The following is a 14,359-nucleotide window of genomic DNA, read 5'->3' on the forward strand; positions in this document are numbered from 1 at the left end:
ACCTGAGGTCCCCCTGCGGTTGATCAGGGTCCCCTTGGTGGTACTTCCGGTCCACTTCTGGGTTCACTGCTGAGTAAGTGGAGGGTCCCCCTGCGCTCCTATGGGATGCTCCATCCACTCCAGCATTGCAGTGTTCACGAGCCACGCCTGGTACTTAGAGGTATGTAGAAAAAACATTTAAAGCTGTGTCTACATCTGAATCACTGATTCTCCGAATCAGCATCGAATCTTCAGATTCGGATTCAGCTCAATCAAATCAGGGACAGCGATCCGAAGCAACGGATCGAATCACTGCCCCTGATTTGGGCTGAATCCAAACCTGAATTGAATAGGGCCTGCTTTGCACACCCCTAGTTGGTGCTGAGGGAGTGATGTTCCTTCAATAGCCATGATGGTCCAAAAATTATGCGAGGTAAGGATTTTGTAAGATATCTTTTATTGAACTAACTGTGTAGTTGGGGTAGAGTCAGACATACTTTCAAATGGAAGACATTCTTTGTTAGGTCAGGAAGCCCACAGACCACTAAGTCTATGTCCGCAACACCAGCAATCATCCCAACCATGCCAAAGATGATGTAATCTACAGCCAGGCCTTCAAATACCGCTGCATGTTCTCTGAGAACACTCACGATGCCCACCTTTTATGTCCAATGATGCTAACCATGTGATAGTCTCCATGTCAGGTGTGTTACGTCTTGGCCAGCCTAACCTCTGCCTTTATACAACCACACTTATTAGTTTTCACCACAGATTTAACAACCATCATCCCTCTATTAAACTTTCTCTGGACTGCTCCTACACTAACATCAACTTTCTAGGCACCACAGTCCATGTCCAGGATGGCACTCTGAAAACTACTGCATAGGGAAAAGCCACAGACCAACACACGTATGTCCACAGGAACAGCAACTGTCCCAAGCAGACCAAAATAGCTGTTATCTACAGCCTGGCCCTCAGATACCACCTCTGCTTGGAGGAGAACATCCACAATGCCCACCTAAAATCTGTCTTTATACAAGCAGGACACTCCAGTCAAGAAATAGACTATACATTTGAAAGAGTTATCTAAATACCCCACAGTAACCTGCTATAATACTAAAAGAAAACCCCCTATAAAACCCTCTGTGACCACCCCCCCACAGTGATCACCTACCACCCCACACTGGATCCAGTCTGAAGAATCCTCAGACAACTACAACCAATACTGGACATTGAGAGAAATATTCCCAGCTCCTCCACTCTTGGCTTTCAAGCAGATCCCCAACTTTGCCCAACCCATCAACAGAAGCAAACTCTCCACTGCCCAACAGACATCAAGTGGAACGCAGCCTTGCCTTGGCAAAAAATGCCTGTCAGCCATCTTCACTGCCACTACTGTCAACACCCCCCACAAAGGAACTATCAAAATCCATGGTTCCTACACATGCTTTTCCCAAAATGTAGTATACCTGATCCAGTGCACCAAATGTCCTCATGGCAACTACGTGGATGAAACTAAACAGCAACTATGCAAGACAATGAACTCTCACGGGAAAAATATGTAAAGGACAGACACACACTCACTGTTAGGAGCACATTTCTCCCAGAACAACTGCTCCGTCTCTGACCTCACTATTCTCATGCTCAGGGGAAATCTACCTCACACCTTTAAAAGGCGAATTTGGGAACAAAAATCATAAGCTGGCTGGACACTAAGAACCAAAGGCTAAACATGGACATTGGATTTATGGCCTGTTACAATTTATCCAACTTGTGAATACTTTCCACATAAGAAAGTTGAGACTCACCCATCCATTCCTCCCTTTGTTAGGCCCTGATCTCCCAGTACGTGGCTTCTCTTTTGCTAATTGTGTACCTGCTACATCTGAGACTTTCTCTCAGCCCCCTCCATGTGCTGTGCTTAGCTTGCTGTGTTTGGCTTCCTGTATTCAGAGACCTGAGGAACAAAGTTTTACATTTGAAAACTTCTCTAACTTTATCTCAACTACATAGTTGGGCCAATAAAACATACCACCCGAAGAAATCCTTGCTCCTTGCATTTATACAACAAGGACACTCTGGTAGAGAAATGGACTATATCTGAAAGTCCCATCGAAATACCCCACAGTAACCTGCTACAATACAAAAAGAAACCCCCTGTGACGCACACCCCTGGTGATCACCTACACCTGGAAGTCATCAAACAGCTACTGCCTATACTGGACCAAGAAAAGACCCCGAGAGAAATATTCCCAGCCCCTCAAAAGAAAAAGGGTCAGACGGTTGGAGAAGAGAGTTTGTTCCAGTGATTGCATGGTTAGTCTGTGTTGTAATGGTGGCCTGTGGAACTGCTTATGGTATCCTTTCCAAGACTCTGGAAAGAGTAAACTTTTCGCCCACTGACCCGGTTTACCAGCCTGGGATGCCCAGTTGAGTGAATGTTTGTGGTGGGAAAGATGGGTGTCTGTTCTGAGGTGCAGGTGAGAGACAGGGTGTGACTGATAGGTGAATGAATGTAGCTGGTGAGAAAGTGGCCTGAGCGATGTGCTTGGATCAGATAAGATTAACACCGAGTGACAGGACCTTTGCCTCAGAGGACTGGCTGTTGAGAAGGGGGTGATTGTGGTCTATAAAACCAAGACATTTTGGTGCTGAATGCTTGTGTGTGATTGTTGGAGAGGGTATGTGGCCTTGTGAACTTGTGAGGGGAATTTGTGGAGTGTGCTTCGAGTGTGGCAGTGGTTTACAGATTCATAGAAATCTAGGGCTGGAAGGGACCTTGTGACATCATGGGGTCCAGCCCCCTTGCTCTGGGCAGGAAAGACTCTTGGGGACAGATAACCCAGCAAGGTGTGCATCTGGTCTCCTTTTGAAGATCTCCAGGGTAGGTGCCTGCACTGCCCCTGCTGGGAGTCTGTTCCAGAGTCTGGCCACATGAACCATGAAGAAGTTTTTCCTTATATCCAGTCTGAAACCTTCTTCTAGGAGTTTACGACCATTGCTCCTGGTTTTCCCCTGGGGCACTTTGGTGAGTAGTTGTTCACCTAGCCCCTGATGCTCCCCCCAATACATTTTTAAGCTGCCACCAAATCCCCTGAAGTCTTCTCTTCTCCAGGCTGAACAGTCCCATATCTGTCAGCCTTTCCTTGTATGGCTTGCTCTTCAGGCCTCTAATCATATGAGTGGCTCTTCTCTGGACTCTCTCAAGCTTCTCCACATCCTTCTTGAAGTGCGGTGCCCAGAACTGGATGCAGTGTTCCAACTGCGGTCTCTCACCATTGCCGAGTAGAGCAGGAGAATAACTTCCTTAGTTTTGCTTGAGATGCATCAGTTGATGCATGCCAGTGTATTGTTTGCTCTGCTAACTGTAGTATCACACTGATAGCTTATATTTATTTTATGGTCAATTATGACTCTCAGGTCCCCTTCGAACATGGTGCTAGCTAGCGTAGTACCACCGAGCCTGTAAGTTTGTTGAGGATTTTTCCTCCCCATGTGGAGCACTTTACATTCTCAGTGTTGAAGAGCATCTGGTTCTGGTCTGCCCATCTACCTAATCTGTCTAGGTCCACCTGGATCGTCAGCCTACCCTGAAGACTGGCCACACTTCCCCACAGCTTAGTGTCATCAGTGAACTTTGCCAGTGTGCTTTTCACCCCCACATCCAGATCATTGATGAAGATGTTGAAAAGAACTGGTCCAAGTACTGAATCCTGGGGGACCCCACTGGCTACCTTCCTCCAGTTTGACACAGAGCCATCTATTAGTACTTTCTGGGTCTGACCCTGCAGCCAGTTTCCTACACATCTGACCATTGAAATGTTGAGCCCATAGACCCCTAGTTTTACCCTGCGAGCCTCATCATGGGACACCAAGTCAAAGGCCTTCCTAAAGTCCAAGTAAATGACATTGACCTCATCTCCCTTATCCAGGTGGTGAGTAACGTGGTTGTAGAAGGAGATGAGGTTAGTCAGACAAGACCTCCCCACAACAAACCATGCTGGCTGTTATTCAGAATTTTGCCTTCAACTAGCTTATTGCATATGGACTCCTTGAGACATTTTTTGAGGACTTTTCCTGGGATTGAGGTCAGGCTGATTGGCCTGTAGTTCCCTGGGTCCTCTTGCACAACACTGGTCCTCTTCTAGTCTTCTGGGACCTCTCCTGAGCACCACAGATACTCAAAGAGGTTTGCCAGGGGTCCTGCGATGACTTCGGCTAGTTCGTTCAGCACTTTTGAATGGAGTTCATCCGGTCCTACTGACTTATAGATATCTAGCATCTCTAGTTGTTCTTTCACCAGATCTACATTGACTGTTGGTAGGTGATCATCCCTACTGTGTCTATTCTGTGTCATATTTGCACTCGGCAGGCACGTCCCACCTCTTGGTGTGCAGGATACCACACTCTGCGAGTGAACCTGACACTAACTTGCCCTACTTGCTCACAACCTCAGTGGGCTCCAGTCCTAAATTTGTTCCCGCTACAAGACCGGAGGAAGAACACCTTGCATTTGAAAGCTTGTCAAACTATCCCACCTGCACAGTTGGTCCAATAAAAGGGGTCACCATAAAAAATCCTTGCCTCTCAGTATTGAAGGAGGCAGAAACCATTTAAGAATGTGCAATGGTGGCATGGAAAGGCTAAAGGAGGCACAGTGGAGCTGCGGCTGCTGCTTAGGGAGCTGTCTGCATGAAGCCAAGAGCAAATCATTTTAGTCAGCTACTGGCAGGAAAAGAACAACAGCTGTGGTCATTCAGTGAAGTGATTTCAGGTTCATGTGGCAAGGAGTAAAGGACTCTGGCTTCACTACCCACTCCCTGCGTGACCTCAGGTAAGCCACTGAGGTCCAGATTGTTAAAAGTGTTTAGGTGACCAAATCTCATTGATTTGAGTGAGAGCCAGACATGTGTGCATGTCTTTAAAAATCTTACCCTCTCTGCCTCAATTCCTCATTCATACAACGGGGGTGAGAGCACCTCACCACCCGCCGGGGCTGTGTGAAGATATAGATTATTGGCCCCCAACCCTGCCAGATTTCAGGAGATGAGCATGAGATAAGGGGTATCCCCAGGAGGCCGCATGTCTCTGCTCAAACCCTGGCTCCTGGTTTTGGAGGCTGGTAGGGCCAGAGAGAAAACCACTTGCTTCTTCTCCGGCTCCAGCATGTACATTGATCTCCTCACTCTACCCCTTCTGCAGAGCTGCAGGGGCTGCAAAGAAGTGGAAGAAGACTGGATGTTTCCAAGCTCATGAAACAAACTTCCCTGGAGTGGCTAGGATCCTGAAACCGGCTTTGGAAAATGTCAGCAATCAAACACCCTCTGCTGCTGGACATTTCCTCAGCTAACGAGCCCAGAGGAACCCACACGCCGTTACTGTTCTTGACATGACTAAAACACATGCTAAGAATCAACAATGCAAGACACATGCAGGGTAGATTGACGGGACTCTGTTGTGCTTGGCAACTTTTCCAGAGCTGGAAAAAAAAATCAGACCTCAACTCAGTTCTTTGTTACAAACATTTCCACTGGGAGCTAAACTTAGCATAATCAGCACTTCAGATATACAACTGATTTCAAATGTACAACCAAATGGCATCCGGGCAGAACTCAACAACTAAGGAGACATCCTCAGCAGCAGCCAGGAAGATGGCGGCTTTTGCCCAAACCCCACTGAAACTGGTGGACAACAGAGTCAGGCCCTGTGAAAATAATGCCATATACAGCAGGGTCTTATCTTTGATTGCTGTGTAGCACTTAGACCCCATGATAAATCAGCACCTGCACTGATCACATAGCCTAGATAAACAGATGCAGAGGAACGCTCCTTTCTAGAATCTTATTTGACTTCTGTATCTCATAGTGCAGCAGGGTCAAAATAATAAGATAAAGGAGCCAGGAACTAGAAAACTGTCTTCCCTGTTCCCTCCTACACTTTTTTTGCTCTTCACAGAAGTCATGAGATTTCACAGTACACTCATAGGGGAAGTCATCTTGTGTTAGTGACAAGAAAAATGAGACATGAAAAGGTGAGAGGTGGATGAAACCTCTACGTCATATTAGTCATCCACACCTGTTTCATTACAAGAGAGAAGTAAATGTTGGTGAGCTATTTTGTATTTCCTCTTCTGGCCAGAGTGGAAATACCATGGTTCATCCCCTCTCCCCTCCAGATATGTGCTTGTGGCCAAAGCCAAAAAGAGGAAAGGGAAAAGGTGTTTTATTTTTTTAATTTTAGTCAAATTTCAGTAAAGGCTTAGATTGGTGCAAGTCTGGAGAGAAACTTCAAGTTGGTTCTTATTTTAGCTATTTGTTGTTTGAAGTGAAACAACGTGTGATGACATTTTTGCTCAGTGCAGACCTTTTGGGTCCTTTTGCCTGTATTTCAAAAGCAGCCCATCAGAATGGGGGTATCCCCCCAGACACAGACTCTGCAGCTGAGGCTTCCAACAATCTCCTGGGGTCATTTACTCTGTTTCTCCTTGCTGCAGCTAGTCATTTTGAAAGAGCTAAAGACATATGCCATTTTTTTCTTTGAAATCCAAACATTTTGAAGACCCCCAGCCCCTAAATGCAAATAGTTTGAACAACTAATAAGGAATCTGTAAACAGGACAGAAATTATGCCCACCCCCAAGATTACAAGTCAGGTTCTATACCTGGCTAACCATGGAATATGGGAGGAATTGGGCTTCTTATTCTGTGGGTGTCCTGGACAGAGTCTACAGTCATGCAGTCCCCACATAAACATAGCTTAGTGTGAGGAAAGAAGGTACTTGCTGCCTTTAAGAGATGCTGGTGACTTTTCCCAAAGGAAGTGGTCTTGACAGGAAAAAGCTGATCACCTGGTTTCCTTTTTGTTGTTTGGCTGAGTTTTGAACAAGAATTGGCCACTGACCAATTGACCTCATTCAACAGAGTTCAGATATGTCAAGAAGTTGGTGATGCCATCACTTAAGATCCCTAGTGCACAATTTAACACTAAAAATAAGACAGGAAGGGACTCTCAGTGACATCATCAGTAGCAACCTGCACTGTCTTGAACACTGAAGACAGCTCTTCTCCAGCACAGTGGCTGGACCAGGGCTAAGCAGGCTCAGAAAATGAGCACTATTCCCTCATTTGCCTTTCAGATCCAAGGGTGGAAATCCCCTCTCTATATATGGGTGCATCTACACATGCACTTTAGTGTGCATTAAAGCATCACATAAAAACCCATGCTTTTTATTTAATGCACATTAAAAAAAGCCAGTGCACATTAAGCATCACTTTAAAAGCATTTGTTTTAGTTAGACAAGGTTCTTTGGGTAAATATGATATATTTTATTAGACCAACTCAAATAGTTGGAAAAATTCTTCTTAGCAAGCTTTCAGGTTTAAATACTTTTCATCAGGTTGAGGAAGCACCTGCAGTTGGTGTGTGCTCTTCCTAGATGGAATTAATAGTGAAGTAATAGTGAAGAAGCCAGAGGCTGGGCTGGGATGCATGAAGACAGGCAGTCAGTGAAGATGTAAATTCCTACTACATTCATTCCCCTAATTCCCTGCGCCCCCCGCCACCCCTGCCTGTCTCTCACCCACCGAATCCTCAATTTACATCTTCACTCACTACCTGTGAGCAGCAACTGCAGATGCTTCCTCAGACTAATGAAACGTGAAAGCTTGCTAAGAGGAAATTTTCCAACTATCTGAGTTGGTCTAGTAAAAGATATCAGTTACCCAAAGAACTGCCTATGTCCTTAGACCAACATGGCTACAACCTACACCCTTGTTTGCTTTAGTTAATGTGCATTAAGCCAGGCTAATATGCATTTTCCTGGTACCTCACAATGCAGGTACTAGATTTAATGTGCATTAACTAAAGCACATTAATGCACATGTATTTGCGTCAATGGGCACAACCCATTGACACCCAATTCCATTAAACTTCATCAGGTCCTGGATCAAACCCTGTTTTAGCCTGCACACTGTTGTCAAACATCTCTTAGTGCAGCTCTGTAGAAGCTGTGGAATTGGGGCTGGTGGTTGTGTCCCAAACCCAGAGGCATCTCAGATGGATTATGGTTGTCATGGGAGACTTCAACTACCCTGACATCTCACAGGACGAACGCTCGGCCAAATCCAAATGGTCGCAAAGCTTCCTCACGTGCATGGATGGGCTCTATCTGACACAAGAAATATACGGGCCGACGGGAGGTAAAGCGTGGCTCGACCTGGTACTGCCAACTAGGGGCGACCTAATCAGTGACCTAATGATCAAAGGCAAGTTTTCATAGACATAGACATAGACATCATCAGGGCTGGAAGGGACCTCGGAAGATCATTGAGTCCAGCCCCCTGCCCAAAGGGCAGGAAGGCAGCTGGGGTCATAGGATCCCAGCAAGATAAGCATCCAGGTTCATCTTGAAGGTGTTCAATGAAGGCGCTTGAACCGCCTCCGGTGGCAGGCTGTTCCAGACCTTGGGGGCTCGGACAGTAAAGAAGTTCTTCCTTATGTCCAGCCTGAAACGATCTTGAAGTAGTTTGTGACCATTCGACCTCGTCATCCCTTGGGGCGCTCTGGTGAACAAACATTCCCCCAGATGCTGGTGGTCACCCCTGATAAACTTGTAGGTGGCCAGATCACCCCTGAGCCTGCGCTTTTTCAGGCTAAAGAGCCCCAGGGCTCTCAGCCTGTCATCGTAGGGTCTGCTTCCCTGACCTCTGATCATGCGCGTGGCTCTTCTCTGGACTCTCTCAAGCTTCTCCACATCCTTTTTGAATTGTGGAGCCCAAAACTGGACACAGTACTCCAGCTGCGGCCTCACTAAGGCCGAGTACAGGGGGAGAATGACGTCCCGGGATTTGCTTGAGAAGCATCTATGGATGCAAGCCAGCGTTTTGGTTGCTTTACTAGCCGCCGCATCGCATTGCAGGCTCATGTTCAGGTTCCCGAACTCCTCAAGGAAGCGATTCTGGATGCACCAGCTAAGTCTATTCCATCTCAGAGGAAAGGCAGCAAAAGGGCACAGCAGCCCCCTTGGCTCTGCAGGGAACTAGTGGACCTCCTGCGTCTAAAAAGAAAGGTCTACAAAGGATGGAGGATGGGATCCATCTCCAAGGAGGAATATTCTGCACTGGTCCGGACCTGCAGGGAATGAACCAGGAAAGCCAAGGTTGCAACTGAGCTCCAACTAGCTACAAGTATCAAGAACAATAAAAAAGTCCTTTTTTAGATATGTGGGGAACTGGAGGAAAAACAAGGGCAACATTGGACCCCTGCTAAACCAGATGGGACAACTGACAACTGACACCCAGGAAAAAGCCAACTTGTAAATGGGTACTTTACGTCCATTTTTCACCAGTCCCAAGGGATGCCTCAGCCCACTACGGGACAGGAAGGCCCGGGTGAGGGAGATTCCTTACCCTCCATCAATGCTGACCTCATGAAGGAACACCTTGAGCAGCTGGATACCTTTAAGTCAGCCGGCCCAGACAGTTTACACCCCAGGGTACTCAAGGAGCTGGCATCATAGCTCAGCCCCTGGCACGGATCTTCGAGAACCCCTGGTGCTCTGGTGAAGTGCCCGAAGATTGGAAGAAGGCCAATGTGGTGCCTATCTTCAAGAAAGGGAGGAAAGTGGATCCAGCTAACAATAGGCCCATTAGCCTGACTTCTATCCTGAGGAAGATCTTAGAAAAGTTTATTAAAGAGGCCATCCTTAATGGACTGGCCGACGCCAACATCTTAAGGAATAGCCAGCACGGGTTTGTTGCGGGTAGGTCTTGCTTGACCAATCTCATTTCCTTCTACGACCAGGTGACCTATCACCTGGACAAGGGAGAAGAGATTGATGTCATATATCTTGACTTCAAAAAAGCCTTCGATCTGGTGTCCCATGATCGCCTCTTGGAGAAACTGGCCAATTGTCGCCTTGGGTCCTCCACGATCCACTGGCTGGAAAATTGGCTCCGGGGTCGGACCCAGAGGGTAGTAATCGATGGAAGTCACTCATCGTGGTGTCCTGTGACCAGTGGGGTCCCCCAAGGCTCTGTCCTTGGACCCATACTGTTCAACATCTTCATTAATGATGTGGACACTGGAGTCAGAAGCGATCAGAACTGGCCAAGTTCGCCGATGACACCAAACTTTGGGGCAAAGCATCCACACCAGAAGACAGGCAGGTTATCCAGGCTGACCTGGACAGGCTCAGCAAGTGGGCGGACGAGAATCTGATGGTGTTCAACGCCGATAAATGCAAGGTTCTCCACCTTGGGAAAAAAAACCCGCAGCATCCTTATAGGCTCGGCAGTGCTATGTTGGCTAGCACTATGGAAGAAAGAGACTTGGGGGTCATCATTGACCACAAGATGAACATGAGCCTGCAATGCGATGCGGCGGCTAGTTCGGCCTTGGTGAGGCTGCAGCTGGAGTACTGTGTCCAGTTTTGGGCTCCACAATTCAAAAAGGATGTGGAGAAGCTTGAGAGAGTCCAGAGAAGAGCTACGCACATGATCAGAGGTCAGGAAAACAGACCTTATGAGCGCTATGGGACCCTTCAGCCTGGAAAACTGCAGGCTCAGGGGTGATCTGGTGGCTGCCTATAAATTTATCAGGGGTGCTTATCAGGATCTGGAGGAAAGTCTGTTCACCAGGGTGACCCAAGGGATGACAAGGTCAAATGGTCACAAACTCCTTCATGACTGTTTCAGGCTGGACATAAGGAAGAACTTCGTTGCTGTCCGAGCCCCCAAGGTCTGGAATAGCCTGCCGCTGGAGGTGGTTCAAGCACCTACTTTGAACAACTTCAAGAGAGATTTGGATGTTTATCTTGCTGGGATCCTATGACCCTGGCTGACTTCCTGCCTCTGGGGCAGGGGGCTGGACTTGATGATCTTCCGAGGTCCCTTCCAGCCCAAATGTCTATGAAATCTATGGATTCACGGGGGCCTAGTCACTAGGAGAGAAGGAAAAGAACCAAGTGTTGCTTTCCTTAAAGCATCAGTTGCGTAAACAGTTTGTAGGAGAAATTTTATGGATTGTCCATTTCTGGGGCTCTTTGGTGCTACTTCAATACAAACAAATAATAAAATGCTAACGTGGGTGTGGCTGTACAATGCACTACATCTCTGAGCAAAAAAAAAAAGATTGCTACACAGATAGAATGGGTCAAATTCAGGCTACTGCAATTGTACCAGAAATTAAATTGATCCAGGTTTCCCATTTAATCGGGATATGTGGGCCTCCAACCTTGTATATCATTTTACACATTTATTAGCACAGGTTAAACTTCTGGAAAAAGATGTTTTGCTACAACTGAAAACTGAAAGTTGTATAGAATCGACAGACTAAGAATTGGTGGTCAAAGACCTCACCACAGGGCACAGTCAAATTTTAGCTTCCAGGCTTAGCAACTGAAGCCTGATTCATAGAACTTGGATAGTTAAAAAAACATCCCTTGAATAGTTAACATTCTGTTTAAAAAATAGTCCACCCAGTACTCAGAACTAGCAACACGTAAAGGTGTAGAGGTTACTGTTTCCTGACCACATGCTGTACAGAAAAGGGGTGGGATGAAGACCTGAAAGCAAATGCTGAGAAAATTAATTTTTAATTTTTACAGTGAGAGTCTTAACTGCTAAGCAATAGGTATTGCAGGCTAAATCCTGAAGTACTTTCAGACCAGCCAAATTGATGATCCTACATTTCTGTGTGGTCTAAACTCTCAAGCAGCCACGTGTAAGCACAACGAAAGAAGGCTGCTTTTCCACCCCTTATCAATTCATGAAATCACAGGATGGGAGGGGTCCTCAAGTGTCAAGCCAGACCAACTTCCTGCACAAATGCCAGGGGTGTTATTTCTGCACCTACTCAGTCAGCTCTCTAGCCACCTTCATCCTGAAAACTTCCCATGAAGAGGATCCTGCAGCTTCCCTGAGGAAGCTGTTCCACTGTCCTACTCTTCTCACAGCAAAGGCATTCCCCCCCCCCGAATTTAATCTCCATCTGCTTTGTTGTAATTGAAGCCCATTGCTTTTTGTGTTTTGCCCTCTGCATCCAGGATGAACAGTTGTTTCCCCCTTTCTTTATGGCAGCCTTTCAAACATTTGCTGCTAGCATTATCTTTACCATTATAATTCCACAAGAATGATCATTATCTGCTATCATTATCCTTTATCTCCTTTTTGCCAAACTCAGTGCATTTCATTTCCTCAACCAGTCTTTGTACAGCATTCATGCTGACCCGGTATCATCTTTGCCACTCACCTCTGAATCTTCTCCAGGTCCTCTATCAGGGTTTCAAACATAGGAGCCAAATCCAATTCACAAGTCTGCTCTATCCAGCCTGCCAGGCTCCTGGAGGGGCAGGAAATTTGGGGGCACGGCGTGCTATGGAACCTGGGGCCCTGCTGGACATGGGCACTGCTGGCAGGCAGGTGAAGAAAGGCTGTGCCAGCACAGTCCTGATCACCCTACTGCCACAGCCACTTGCCCTCTGACTGCTGCCACTGGCCCACTGCTTACCTTGCTGCTGCTGCTGCCCCATCACTGCTGGCACTGTTGCTGCCTCCACTGCAGCCACTGCTGGTCCCAAGGATCTGGCCCTGGGTCCAGATGTGGTCCAGACTACAGATGAGCTTGACACCCCTGCTCTACATCCTTTGTAAGATGCAAAGCCCAGAATGGCACACAGTACTTGAGCTAAGGCTTAACTGGTGCCATGTAAACTGGTACTAGTGCCTCTAGTGTCTTGCATACTATGGTCCTGTTAACACAGCCCAAAATGGCATTTGTTTGGTGACTGCATCACACTGCTGACTAATGCTGAATGTGTGATCTACCAAAACCCCCACAACCTTCTCAGCCAATCATTTCTCAGCCAGGCACTTGGTTTTTGCCTATGTATAACCACCACCTTATGTGCATTTTTGTTTAATTTCACTCTGTTGGCAGTCTGAAGAACTGGGCACTAGACAAGAGCTTCTTGAATTTTAACCTTATCCTCCGAAGTGTTTCCAGGCCCTTTAAGTTCTGTGTCTGCATACTTGATCAGGAGTCTCTCTGTTCCAGCATCCAGGTCAAGAATAAAAATATTAAACAACACTGGACTATACTAGCATCATCTTCCATAGCATCATACAGTAGTAGGGCTGGAAGGGACCTCAAGAAGTCTCTGTTTCTCAACCCGTGCGTCACGACCCAAAAGTGGGTTGCAAGAATATATGAAAGGGTTGCGAACAAACTTTAAAAATGGATTCTTCTTTAAAGAAGAAAAACATGGGAAACTGTGGCTTTTAGAGGTCCAGCCTGCAAGGGGCAGCTTGGGACCCCCCCGCCCCACACATGTTAACAATAGGTTTCTTTTTGACAGATCTTCCCCCCCCAAGGATTGACACAGCAATTCGTCCAATTTAATAGCAATCACTAGACAATATTACAGGTTTCCTCCCCATAATACAACCTGACAGCGGCTCCTTAGACATTACAGCAGTGACTTTCAGGCATATCAGGCCTTGGGTCCTCCACTGGGTATGTGGGATGTTTTGTTTCTGGCTTCTCCACTGTTTGAGCAGGGACACAGCAGCCATATCTGTCCTCCCAGGGTCACAGCATACTTGAACAGTGGGGAAGCCAGAGACTAATATCTCACACACCCAGCGGAGGACTCGAGGCCTGGTACCCCCAGAAGGTCGCTGCTGTAACATCTAAAGGAGCCACTTGCCAAGTCATATTAGGGGGAGGAAACCTGTAATATTGTCTAGGGGTTACTATTAAAGTTCACTTGATACCGTATCAGACAAGTTGCCATGTCAGTCCTTGTCTGGCAAAAAGAAATCCTGTTGGTAACAACATCCATTCCCTACCCCACACATGGGGGGGGCTGAAGGTAGGGAACAGTGGGTCAGGAGTGAGAAGCACTGGGTTGGGACTGGCCAATGATGTTTAGAAAAAGGTCCTGGTACAAAAGAGGTTGAGAACCACTAGTCCAAACTCTGCTGAAGGCAGGAACTTCTCAATCCAAACCATCTCATAGAAGTCCTTGTGTAACCGTTCCTAAAACTACACAACAGCCCTGTTGCACACCTACAAGGCACACTGCCACAAAACACTTAGGACACTCTGTAGCAAGTGCTCACCCCAGGGGTGGTCGCAATGTCCCTGGTGCTGCTCAGTGTTGCTCACCCCAGCTCAGCTGTTCTGCTAGGAGCTCTGCTGCCAGGGGCTCCTCTCTCTCTCTCTGGGTCCTGGGGCTAGACTGCCTGACCAGCTCAGGCTCTGGGCTATATGGCTCAAGTCCAGCCCCCTTCTGGTCAGGTGTTACCTTAATTGGCCCCTGCCAAACCTGCAACCTCTCTCCTCTTAAAGTGACAGGCGCACCAAGCTCCCTGTCACATACC

The sequence above is a fragment of the Alligator sinensis genome, unplaced genomic scaffold, assembly GCF_000455745.1.
Source record: "Alligator sinensis unplaced genomic scaffold, ASM45574v1 scaffold171_1, whole genome shotgun sequence".
Classification (NCBI taxonomy): Eukaryota; Metazoa; Chordata; order Crocodylia; family Alligatoridae; genus Alligator; species Alligator sinensis.